We start from the raw sequence: 13,823 nt of genomic DNA, 5'->3' as shown, positions 1-13,823 counted from the left end.
AGGGCTCAATTCATATTTTTAAGAACATTTTGCTTAAAAAGTTTCTGCTATTGATAGATGTTTATAGAAGTAACTGCAAAACATCTAACCCTGACAAGATATTCAACATGCATGAGTGCATGTAATTTTCAGCGGCAATTCTTTCAATCGCAAAATTATTTACAGTTTCTTTTTTTCTCTTTCTCTCCGTTTGGTGTGTGTTTGTATGTGTTTCCTCCAGGTATACGCAAAACAAACAAAGTATTTGGCACCTTTGACTTTCGAGTGAGGATGTTGCAAGAATGTGCAAAAGAGACTTGGGACAAGGAACTGCCATTAATTCATGAGGCAGGGTTAAGTTTCCTGTTAAAAACTTCCTCTTACACAACAACACTTTGGGCCATATTACATGAGGCACTGGGATGGATAGACTACCAGTGGCAAGCCTCGAGAGACGGCCATTCACATGTTTAATTATTTACATTTATGGCGATATGAAAAGACTTAATAATCCACTGTTCATTCTTCAAAGTATACTACATAACACTCTCCGTCATGTAATTGGAGGAGTGTAGGTCATATCACATTCATCTATGTCATGTGATTGGAGGATTGTAGGTCACATGGCATTCAAAACCACGTAGTTTGGAATTATTCACGAAGTGACTACTGCACACCAAGACACCCTTAGTGTTGATGTCAGAATACAATCTTGTATACTTTATTTATTCTGGTAGTTTTATCCACCAATCAAGTGACTCAAATCAACTTGTATGTTATTATGAGTGTTTTGCAATCGAGTAATGGATGTGTTAATTTTTTTAAAGATGGAATATGTTTAACTCGACTAGCAAATGGAACATTTCTTTTCCAACTTTTCAACTCGTGAAAATCTTCTCTCAAGTGCACTTACAAAAATAATAATTATTGGTTAATCAGATCATGGCATTACCTGCAGTTCTGTTGTCCAGTGTTCCCATACAGCATATCTTTGAGTCTCTATCGTACACTCGTTCCCCCCTGCCGTGTCCGCAGCATTGGAGTGTAGGGGAACTCACATGATCTATGATCTCATCATTACAGCAACTTTGACTCGCAGAGTCGTAGAGCGACTGGCCACCTGTAACATTAAGAAACAACTAATAAACCACAAGGAAAAACCTGACTGGGTACATTTTAAATGATTTGGGGGGGGGGGGGGGGGGGTGAACAAAGAAAAGTTTTGCATTTTAAACAAAGGTATCAACAAAATAGGGAGACTGCTGAGATAGGGCTAGATAGCTCAGTTGGTTGAGTGCCTGCCGGAGGTCATTGGTTGAAGTCCAGCTCCAATCAATTTTTTTTTTGTTCAACCCTAAATCATTAGGTAACAACAGTTGGATAATATTCAGTAGCTTTGACACAGATTAAATTAATTCCCTTTCCTCTACGTTTCAATAAACACGCCAACTGTGAACATTTCTTCAAATTAGAGCGCACGAAATTGCTACAATTGAAACACCAGTTTGGAAAGTTAAAAAACTTATTTCTTGTCAATGACACTGGTACATTAAAGATGGAAATATAATGGACAGGCATGAACTTGTATCAACTTTATAATCAGTCTGCTTTTATACTGAATCGTTGTTGGGTTTTTTACCTGTAACCAGATTTTCATTTCTTGGGAGAATTTTTCACTTTGAGTTTAATTTATACAAAGCATGCAGCGTTCGTTGGTTTCATTAGAGAATGTGAAATGATTTTGTTTTAAGTACATGTCAGCTTTCCACATTCCGTGCCCACAGAACAATCTGTGCTTATCCTGCAATTTTGACAAATTGTATTTCTCAAAAATTATATCAACAAAAATGATGATCTCATACTTAGCTTGTCCTCAAATTAAATTCTGTAACATTTCTGTTAATTTTAATGTAGACTTATGTTCAATATTCTTTTGAATGTTAATAAATTGTACAAAAAAAATGATACATGAATGGACATGGTGTGGTATGGACATTTGTGATTTCCTTAAAGTGTCATATGGGATCTTGTCCCCTGGTGTGTGTACTCCCACCCTTCTGCCCCTCCATATGGTATATTAACATGGGCTGAAGAAAGTATATTAAAAAGAGGGTGCCATCAAACGAAATGTCTACAAATTTCTGTACATCAAAATTACCATCCCAACCTTATTAATGATGTTTTTTTAAGGATTCTCTTTCTTGAATCGACTACGAGAAAACAATTTTAACGAATTAATGAAAAATTGTGATTTGGTGGGGGGGGGGCCGAATTTCCTGCCACATAGGTCTTGGCTTGCCTTCAATGATGTGCCTTTCAGTGGAAAGTTGATTGGTCTCAAAACCTGTAGGCTGTGTGATGAATTGAGAACTTGTAAAGCCAGTCAATCAAACTGGCTACTTTGCCTACCAATCTGCTAAGATTTTAAAGGTTTTTTTTTTTCCCACATCGCTGATGGAAATCACACTGAAAGAGGTCGTGGGGTCAATCTGTCAAAATACTTACAACATGACATAGGCGAGATATCGAATCGTATGGCGTGTAGAACACACACCGCAACACAGCTTCTCCCCTGAGTCGTGCGCTGGGCAGAGGAGGCAAACACCTGCAATGAATTGGAATAATGCATTGTTATTCATTTCAACTAAACGAAATAAATTACAGATACGACGATCACTTGTTTTATTTTGTGCATCATCAAAATTGACATGATGCCCCTTGTTTTGGTGTGTGTATTAATTTATTCATATACACTTTAATGTATAGTGTAGTGGTTGTTGTTTTGGGTTTTTTTAGGGGCATGTTTTTGTTTTGATCAATATTAGTGCAATTAAACTGACATGTATTTACTTAATTGTACATAATTTATACACAAAAACAGATACAGCAAGGTGGTTTAGGGTTTTGTTGGTTTGGTTGGATGTTTGGGTTTATTTTTTGCTGTGTTTTTGTTTTACTGATAATTTCTGAAACTATAATACCATAGAGAAAGGGCTGCACTATTTGTTGTTTTTTAATTAGCTACGTTTCTTGACATTCAAATCAAACAATCCGATTTCAATATGTATTACCACATCGTGTACTCTTTTGATTTTCCTGAAGGAAATCATTCATTACTGCACAGCGATTCCAGAAAGCTGACATAATAAGTGCTAGGTTGCAACAAGGCAGCGAGGCACTTGCTACGGTGATGAAATGACTTTGAGGTTGTGCTAAAAAAATATCAAATTAAGTTGACGCACTTATTTTCCAAAAGATAAAAGTTTTCGTGAAAGTGGGGGGGGGGGGGGCGGGATTTCAAGCCCCAATCTCGCGAAAAAGCCGAAACCGACATTTTAATTATAGTCTTTCAGAGCGAAATTTGAAAACAAATGGTCAGCGGATATAAAAACAAATTGGTTTGTACATTTTCAAAGAGTATTTGCGCCAGTCAAAAACGACCGAATTCAATGCCGTTTTGATGGAATATCATCAGAAATTTAGAAATAAATCGAAAATTATCTGTAAAAGGTATACATACCGTATGAATGAAATGTGACGTAATCAATTGGTTTTTTTTTTTATTTGACAACAAATTGAACTTGAGCGTATAGACCTATCAAACACAGTGGCATTTTTGCACAATTTTAACCTGACTTGTCATTTTCTTTTCCATTCTTAGAATTTTTTTTATTGAATCACGGAACTGAATTTGACGTTTATAGCCACTCTAAGCAGTTTTATATCGACACCAATTTATTATTATCAGCAATAATGTTTTATTTTGTTCTTTAATTTTTTAATTTTTTTTATTGCATTTATTTTGTCTAATTTTGCTTGCAAAAAGATGAGCCTTCGTTTAGAACTCGTCAACACTCACTCTGAAAGTTAATTATTCTAAAAACGAGTGAACTTTTTTTCTGGGTGTGTAAAACTTGATTGTTGCCATTCTTTATGGTATTCGTTCAATTATTGTTTGATATCAGAAACTAAAAAGAAGCTTACCTTGTTTGAGTAGCATTATCAATATAAGCAATAGCATCATTTTTGTCTCTCTGACGATACGAAATGTTCCGAGACGCTGGGTGGTTGTTGAGCACGGTCGTGAGCAAGTCATCATTTCGGATTGGCCCGCAACCCAAACTCGAGCAAAGTATGTATAACAAAAGTATCGGCTCCTGAGGTTATCCAAAAGTGAAGTCAGTTCAAATAAATTTATGTCTCTACGTTATTCCTTCGCTGTAGTTTGTTCGTAACTGCCGAAGCGAATTGATGATGTTGACGATTTGTTGTCTGACTAAATTGTATTTTGTGTTGAGAAGCGCCTGGGTATTTATACAATACCATAGGCCTACGATAGCTCCTCCGTCAGACATTATGATGTGGTCATTTGTTATTTCTAAGAAGATTGGGGTTTCACCATTATCTATTCCTATAGTTTGAAAACTCTCACTTATCAGGCCGTTATTGGACAACACTTGTTACGATGTGTTTGAAGTTAGTTGAGCCTGGTGCGCCGGATATCACTATTGTGCAACACCTAGCCTGCTAGATGCGCGCACCAAATGCATTGCAGTATCAATGCACCTCTATGCAATGAAACACGCATGCGCCTAATTTTAATATGGAGCGATTAATGTTAATGTCCATCTTGGTGGCGCTAGCCCTGAATCATGGGTCTATTTTTAGAAACGACTTTCCCCGTTTGATTTCGTTTTCTGGATGTTGTGTCTTTTCAAAGTGTGAACGTTTCAGGTTCGGGAAGATGTTATAATCTGAGAGAGATTATGCCAAAGCAATCCAAGAGTGTGATAGCACGTTGTCCTGAATTGTTTCAGTTTATTGTACCATAATTTTATGCGATGGTTCTATACCATAGGCAGGACATGGTGTTATGGATGGCCATGCAGTATCAGAAATTGTATGCGTTGTAATGTACAGTGTTTTACTCAGTAGTACTGCAATACTACACATGGAGTCAGTATGGTAATACCGCTGTCTAGTCAAAAAGCCTGCCAGGTTGTTCCTGGTTTCGTAATGCACGCGTATATCCCATCTCTGGCATGCGCTAATGGGCACTTGAAACAAAATTAGGCTTAATGGGTATCGGTAAAAGGAATATTACTACTGTTTCTTTGTGTTGCAATTCGTCTGTGTCAATATCGGAAATATTCAGAATACTACAAAGGCCTATATGTATGTTGTTATTTTCGTCTCTAAAAAGCTATATAATAACTTTAAATGGCATCGATATAGGCCTTACCTTCCTCAACATATATTTCAAGTGAAATATCAATCTTTCTTTGGGGAAAATCTTTCTTCGGTATTTAAGGAATTCATTTTCTTTAAAAATCTTCCCAGAGTAAAAATCGTGCCAGAGTAAAACCGTATGTGGACACTCTACATTTTCTATGTATAAATTTCTATATATAGATTTTGAGGCATTGCATTGTAGAGGGATCAAATGTAAATGCGGTTTGCGGTATAGCGGTATACCAGTCTTTTCGATATCAACTTTGCTAATAGAGATTATTTTTGTTCTTTGGTCTTGATTTTTATTCTGCTGGGGCCGCGGGGTAGATTTGAGAGCTTCTACTCACGGATGCTCTGCAATTCTTTGTGGTATTTGGAATTCGAATACGTTTGTTAATATACAAATAGTAAACTCGTAAATAAATGCTAGTATTTCTAGTATATGTTTTTTTTCTGTAAAACTGTTTAGAAATCTATTTTTATAAAGCCCTGTATTTTAAACACAATTCAGCATTTGGCGATGCTTGACATGTTTCATAAACCAATAATAATCACATCATAATATTATATAACGATCATGAAATCTTATAATATCATGACGATAGAGATGGTTCAAGGTTTCAATCAATTTAATTTCACTGCTGAGAGAACAATGCGATTTGGGGAAAGCCACAGTGGGAGATGGTGTACACAGCCATTTGAAGCTGTTTACAAAAAAGTACAAACAAAGACGAACACACCTGCTCGGGGTGTGAATGGGGGGGGGGGGGTGTAAAGGTTTTAACGGGCACCCACCCCTAAATATATACTATACCCGCCTTGATACACATACAAGGTGTTAATTTTGAATAAAATAGTTCAGTCAGTAACTACCAAGGTGTGCAATTTTGCTACTTGTTAATTGTTCCTGTATTGAAAATTACACACAACAAGTGTCTATGATATTTTTAGAGTTGTAAATCCCTGTACGGATATTTTGTTACCATTTAAGTAAACGGGATAATTGAGGGGGAGCACCCCCTGTTGCGATTCGATGCCCATCCTCTGTAACTATTTCTCACAGATGTATCAAATGACGAGTTGCGTTTTAAGTTAACAACAAATCAAGTGAAATCAAGAAAATGGCGCGTTCCCTCGTCAATGAAAGCGTAAAGGGCGGGATAAACAAAATGGCGTCGATACTGAAAGAACCTGCCGTGTCTGGACAAAGTTTCAGTGAAAATCCCATCTAGTTTCCTGTTAGCTTCAAAATCACGCAATATTTCCATGTTTTTATTCTCGAAGGAATTTAATCTTTCACTTTCTGGTTTCGTTTGGAATCAGGGGGTGAGTGTAACCAGACACCAGTGTCCGCTTTGTAATGTCATGATGAAAGTTGTCTCAAATATGTTTAGGACGGTAATTTTTTACATCAGTTCAGTTCATCAATAATAACAATTCTTTACCTTTAAAGGCAGTGGACACTATTGGTAATTACTGAAAATAATTATTAGCACGAAACCTTACTTGGTAACGAGTAATGGGGAGAGGTTGGTAGTATAAAACGGCTCCCTCTGAAGTGGAGTAGTTTTCGGGAAAGAAGTAATTTTCCACGAATTTGATTTCGAGACCTCAAGTTTAGAACTTAGGTCTCGAAATCAACCATCTAAACGCACACAACTTCGTGTGACAAGGGTGTTTTTTCTTTCATTATTATCTCGCAACTTCGACGAACAATTGAGCTCAAATTTTCACAGGTTTGTTATTTCATGCATATGTTGAGATACACCAAGTGAGAAGACTGGTCTTTGACAATTACCAATAGTGTCCACTGTCTTTAATTCCACGACAGCTTAAATGTTGTTGGTTTAAGGCGGTTTTTGTTTATGCTCAGCTTTATATGAAATCGGTTTGACAGGGCATTTTGGAATGATTTTAGTTCTGTCCTGCCTATAACGTTTTCAACAATCGAAAACATGAATTGGCAAATTGCATGATTATGAAAGATTACTTGTCATCCAACACAAGCTGTGTGCACTGTGCAATAACTTGATCGGACATTATTCCTATGAGCGAAAAAGTTGCCACAAGCCCACAACATTGAATTCATATTCCATTCAGTTCAGACAGAAATATTTCAAGGGATGTTTTCTATCATCATTAGACAGTGTAAGTTTTATGGAAATCTGTGATCTATCTTCGACGACTAGTTTTATCTTATTACCAACTATGTAATGTTCCTTTAGGTAATGTTGCCTCTTCACTTGAAGTCGTTATCTAGGTCCACTTTGAGGTACATAAATTTATATAGTATTATTATTAGATTTTTTAAGGTTTAATTTCTTTTTGAGAAATAGTCATTTTAATAGAAAAGTAGCGCAGTTATAGCGATCGGCGAACAGCTGCTGCCAATGTGAATACGGTTAAATTCTTTTAAAGACACTTGACACTATTGGTAATTGTCAAAGACCTGTCTTTTCACTTGGTGTATCTCAACATATGAACAAAACAACAAACCTGTGAAAATTTGAACTCAATGGGTCGTCGAAGTTGCGAGATATAATAATTAAAGAAAAAAACACCCTTGTCACACGAAGTTGTATGCTTTCAGATGTTATTTCTAAATCTAATTCTGAGGTCTCGAAATCAAATTCAAATGTTTGAGTGGTAATAATAATAATAATAATAACCCGTTTTTATATAGCGCTTTTAACATCCGAAGGACGTCCCAAAGCGCTTCACGTATATACCCCTGGTCACTGGGCCTTAAATCACTCCTTAAACCATCTCAGCTCCCTGGTGGGGAGTATGCAGCCTGTGCAACATTAGTTATGCGCTACTCGGCTAAATCAATCACAAGAACCATCTCTGCCCTCACAGGTACCCATTTACCCCTGCGGGTGGAGAGAAGCAATTATAGTTAAGTGTCTTGCTTAAGGACACAAGTGTCACGACCGGGATTCGAACCCACACTCTGCTGATCAGAAGCAGCAGAGCTTGAGTTCGGTGCTCTTATCCGCTTGGCCACGACACCCCACAAAATGGTAAATAACTTCCTTCTTGAAAACTACCTTACTTCAGAGGGAGCCGCTTCTCAAAATGTTGTATACTATCAACAGCTCTCCATTGCGTGTTACCAAGTAAGTTTTATACTAACAATTATTTTGAGTAATTACCAATAGTGTTCAGTGCCTTTAAGTGGATCGTTAAATTTAAAACTTATCTTTTTTTTTAACGCAAAACATCATAATTGCTCACTCAGTTGATTTTCGATGACAGCTTTTAAATTCGCGTAAACTGGAATAACGCAACGTTTAAATTAACCTCTTATATTTTGCCCAAAAAAATACCGGGAAAGGTTGCATTGTGTAACAAAACGAAGGTCTAAGTGATGTTAAATTTGCATTGGGGATAAATAATATTAGTTTTTGGTTTATACCCATACACCGATGTTTGTTAGCACTGTATAAAAAAATATCACAGGCGTATTACTCGGGTGGGATTAAAACCCCGGACCCTTGCAATTCTCTTACCAACTAGACTACCGAGGTTGCCCGGTAGCTAGAGGCAGTTTGAATCCTATGTTTTGGCAGCGGGTACCGCAACAGTATAAGAGATGCTAAATTTGCATCGGGATAAAGAATATTAATTTTACGAAGGTCGTAAGTTTGATTTGTTTTCTTGAGAAAAAAACACCATTGCATAGGCCGCCATCATCGCTGAGGTCAAATAATGGAACCCGCGCGCAATTTTGTTTTCCCTGTACATCCAAATTGCCATCTCAAACATTTTCCTGAATGATGTTTTTTTTTTTTAGAATTCCCTTTTTGAATCGATTTAGAAAAAGAAGAAAAAATCCCCATTGAAAAGCACTACGACAGTGGGTGGGAATTTTTATTTTCAGAAAAAAATGCAACCCGTGCATGCATCCGCGCCACACACAACCCTCGTCCAATGAAACGAGAATTGAGCTTTTGACGTCATTAGGTGTGGTCAATTTCATGACAGTTTATGATGGTCGGCTGTTGTGTATCAGACTTATCATGAATACAGTATTCTAGAAACCAATAAAGTATCAAAACCTGAGCTCACCTTTTACAAAGGTATGTTTTCATTTGGAATGAATTTTCGGAAAAGAAAAACAATGCGAAACTCTGTTAGCAGTAACCGGAAGGTTTGAGGGATATCAAAGGTGTGGTTCGCAGAATGTCAGAGATTGAAGGCATCGAAAGCAATAGCGTTCGAATTCAGACTTTCTGTCAGTCGTATTCAAAATAATAAAACTAAAACAATGTTCAGTCGTAGTAATTACTTATTGCAACACCAATTGTCATTTCTCAGTGATGATTGCTTTTGTTTCGTTCATAAAATGGTGTGATACGAAGTTGTGAAAGTGACTTTGCAATTCAATAGCCCAAACACATTCGCTTAAAAGTGTGTAATGATTTACAACGAAATCATTGTTTCTGGCATAAGGAGAAGATGGTATGGGTTCGTACCTTATATGGACATTTTTATATACATTGTACATTGCAAAAACTGGGGTGTTAAATTGACACCATGGGTGTTGTCACACATAGCCACATAAAAAAATTATACAGGAAGTAAAATAACACAAACACTGGTTTTATTTTAACACCCTTTATGGTATAATTTGGGGGGGTTATGTGACAACATCCATGACATGTCAATTTTAACACCTTTCCAGATCTTCAAACCAATTCAAACACTAAACCGATGCTGTAAATAGTCTGGCTCCTACACTGCAAATTTGTTGGTCAAAAAATGTGTTGGGTAAATGAATATACTGATTCATGTGTAGTGATTAAACAGTTTAGTTTTCAGAAGTAAAGTAGGACGAAGCCGACAGTGCATAGTTTTATGTTTACTCCCGTGTTGGGGAAATGGCTGCACAGTCCGTTGTCGTTAACGATCGAAAGGCAAGGGTTAGATTGAATCCGTTGTGTTCCAGACTTTTTGATCGGGCTCAGTTATCTCGTCAAAATTATATAGAGCCAATATAATTTGGAAATTATAATTTAAAAAAAGCAAAAAAAACAGGAAAAAAAGGCAGTGAACACTGTTGATTGCCAACTGTTTTACCATGTTACTTCTGACATGCTAAATTTATTTACCTCATCAGATCGAAAAATACTACGCTGCCCAGCTTCCAGCAGATACAACAAAGCAGAAGTTGAAGCAGAAGTGAAGAGGAATGGCTGGCTGAAAACATTATATACTGCACATATCAGATGAATCCAGTGTGGAAAGAGTACCGCAAGTTAGATGCAAGATGCATATTTTGTTGCATCATTTTACGTTTAAAAAAAGAGCCCTCATCTTCCTCTTTTTGAAAAAATCCGGACGATCAACGTATTTTTTTTTTTGGCCTAATCAACAATTGAATAAAGGAGTAACCAGTAAAAAATACTCAATTATTGCTACTTTTGTTGGGTAACAACCTTTACCCAACACGGTTGCCCAACGTTGGTTCAAATATCAACTGACTACATTTTAACCAACATAATGGTAAACAAACTTGCCCAACTATTGGTCAAAAAAATATTACCCAACTTTTGGGTAAAATGATTTGACCAACTTGTTTTGTCAAACTGTTTGCCCAACTATTGGGTAAACGTTATTGCCCAACCACTGTTGGTTAAATTATGCCCAATTATGTAGCCAGTTGATATTTGAACCAACGTTGGGCAAAACAAGTTGGGAAATTTTGACCAACGAGATTTGCAGTGTATAACAAAAAGTTTTTTATTTATTTCTTCAATTCATGACAAAAGTTGTACAAGTTTACCCCTCTCTTTGGACGTTTATTGACCTCTGGAAACAAAGTCACTGAAGTTTTGCATAATTTATGGAACACCTTGATTGGCTGTTCAGACCAGGGCCAAATTTCATAAAGCTGTTAAAGCCATTGGACCCTTTCGGTTCAGAAAAAAAAAAATAAAAGTTCACAGATTTACAAATATCTTACAGAGTTTACAGAAGGCAATGGTGAAAGACTTCTCTTGAAATATTATTCCATGAAATGCTTGACCTTTTGAGAAAACAGCAAAACAATATAAATGCTCGTTAACGAGAATTACGGATTTATTTTAAACACATGTCATGACACGGCGAAACGCGCGCAAACAAGGGTGGGTTTTTCCGTTGTTTTCTCCCGACTCCGATGACCGATTGAGCCTAAATTTTCACAGGTTTGTTATTTGATATAGAAGTTGTGGTACACAAAGTGTGGGCCTTGGACAACACTGTTTACCCAAAGAGTCCAATGGCTTTAAGCAGGGAAACAAATGCTTGATAAATTTCGTTGCTTAGCAAAACAAAATAGTGGGGCAACAGTCACAGCGATGAAATTAGGTAATTTTGGCTGGTACCTTTTTCTGTCAAGCAGTACTAAACCAATACAAAAAAATCATAGAGTTGCTATAGTAAGCGTATTTTATAATTCTTTTGGACACATTGACTTTCAAGCTTATCCCCTTTTTATAAAGACTATTTCCTGCTTTTCCCCCAGAATTCTTTCGAGCCACTTCTCTTACAATATTGTCCCTTATATAGGAAACTCATAGCTTTAAGAAATAACAAATAAACAAACAAAAAAAACATTGAGAATTTTAAAGGCTATTATTTTTAAAGTCTTTTTTTTATTTGGTTCTCTGGAAAACGAATCATGATGTCTAACCTTGCAGACTTATTTAATTGACTACCAATAAACGGTTAGCTTCCTGTCCCTTCCGGCCATTGCAAGCCGATATTGCATTTTACTTTAACTGAACTGCACCCTTTTGTCGATGTCGTCATTTTCTGTTTTGGAGTTTTCTTCTCACGGTGGTCTAATATTGTGTGGTTTTCCATTCCAAATAATTATGGGCGGTAAAACCCACGTCATGACTTGGACACACCAAGGACAACTAAACGATGTTTAAACTTTTCCCCTGCATGTTGACTAGCATGTTAATTTCTGTAGTGATTATCTTCAATTTCTACACATTGTATTACTGTTAAATTATCTGGCATCCGTCCTTCATTATTATACTATACGATATTTGTTTTCTACTGTATGCTTAATAATTGTTATTATCGACATGAAGAAGAAAAAGATGTACATTGAAAATGCAAAGTATATAATTATAGGCCTAGATTAACCATTGATTTGTTTTAACCTTTCGATTGAATCATGTACGATGATGTACACGCAGGAATAATAATCCGTGATTGCAATGTACAATCTGATGAACGTTTCTGACAACGGATATATTATGGCTGACCATGGCTATACTGAGGTTTCTTTCAAATAAAATTAATGCAAGATATTTTGGAGTATTTTTTTATTTTTTTATTTATTTATTTATTTATTTATTTATTTTTTTTTTGGGGGGGGGGTATTTTAGTTGCAGGGGGCGGGAGTCACTGCCGATGAAAAAGTCTGAAACCGAGATCCAGATCTTAGGAGGTACATTAAAATAATGGCATTTCTAACTTATGATCACCCAATAGTGTTTTATATTTCCAAAGAGCTTCGACGGGAACAGTACCATATAGCACATGAGAAGTAGATCAACAAGCATGACTTGTCATTATTATTCTATTTGGAGAGACCATATACCACGATACTATTTCCAGTGTGTATTTACCAGGCAGAATTTAAAACGTCTGAATTCAGATAAAAATTGAAAAATCCCTAAAATTGCCCATGCCTAATTACCAGGTTTAATTACTTCCAGTTCTGTCCGGCAAAGACAAGTGGTTAGATTTCGCTTTCCTTAGCTGCACCCCCTTCTCATATCGATACTTTCATTTTCTTTGGAAACGGTGATTTTTTTTTTATTTTTTTTTTCTCATGAAATTGGGGCATGATCTTATATTGTGGTTTTCCATCCGTGATGACTGAGGGGCACGATGACTCAGTAGAAATACCTGTTTGGTTTTGACTCATTGCGTGTCTGGCTGGCAGAGAGGTCCATTTCACCGGATCCAAAGCTCTGTTGTTGTTTTTGTCGTTATTGTTGTGGTATATGGTCTAAAGGCCCGGTCACACAGGCCCCGATAACGAGAACGAAAACGATAACGATAAAAATGGACGCCCTCGATTGGTTGAATGACGCGGGCGTTTTCTGCAAGGAGCAATTCAACCAATCGCGAGCGTGCATTTTTATCGTTATCGTTTTTGTTCTCGTTATCGGGGCCTGTGTGACCGGGCCTTTATTCTGTCCTGACACAAATTTACATTGTTGCGACTGGTGCCCCACTCGTTTTTTGCTTAGCTAAGATATTGGTTAAAGGCACTGGACACTATATATTGGTAGTTACTCAAAATCATTTTTGTTATACAAACTTAGGTAACGAGCAATGGGGAGCTATTGATAGTATACAAATTGTGAGAAACGGCTCCCTCTGAAGTACCGTGGTTTTTGAGAAAGAAGTAATTTCCCACTAAAATATTTGAATTAAATTCGAGACCTCAGCTGAGGTCTCGAAATCGAGCATCTTAAAGCACACAACTTGTGTGACAAGGGTGTTTTTTCTTCGATTATTATCTCGCAAATTCGACGATTTGAGCTCAAATTTTCACACTGGCATGTGTGTTATTTTATGCATATGTTTTGTTTTAGTTT

The 13,823-nt window shown here is 36.7% G+C and overlaps 1 protein-coding gene across 2 annotated transcripts in view; it reads left to right on the top strand.

Moving 5' to 3' along the window:
* Positions 1-12,476, top strand: part of LOC139933802 (dimethyladenosine transferase 2, mitochondrial-like) — a 30,566-nt gene extending 18,090 nt beyond the window's left edge. Inside the window, exon 9 of one of the 2 annotated variants that reach the window (XM_071928125.1) lies at positions 10,334-12,476. The gene's annotated coding sequence lies outside the window, so the exon portion shown is untranslated. Of the gene's footprint in view, positions 1-220; positions 1,180-10,333 lie in introns of those variants that run through there. The other variant, XM_071928053.1, reaches the window with a different exon arrangement.
* The last annotated feature ends 1,347 nt before the right edge of the window (positions 12,477-13,823 follow it).

The sequence above is a fragment of the Asterias amurensis genome, chromosome 1, assembly GCF_032118995.1.
Source record: "Asterias amurensis chromosome 1, ASM3211899v1".
In the NCBI taxonomy this organism is placed as follows: domain Eukaryota; kingdom Metazoa; phylum Echinodermata; class Asteroidea; order Forcipulatida; family Asteriidae; genus Asterias; species Asterias amurensis.
This window is presented reverse-complemented; position numbering and strand designations above follow the sequence as displayed.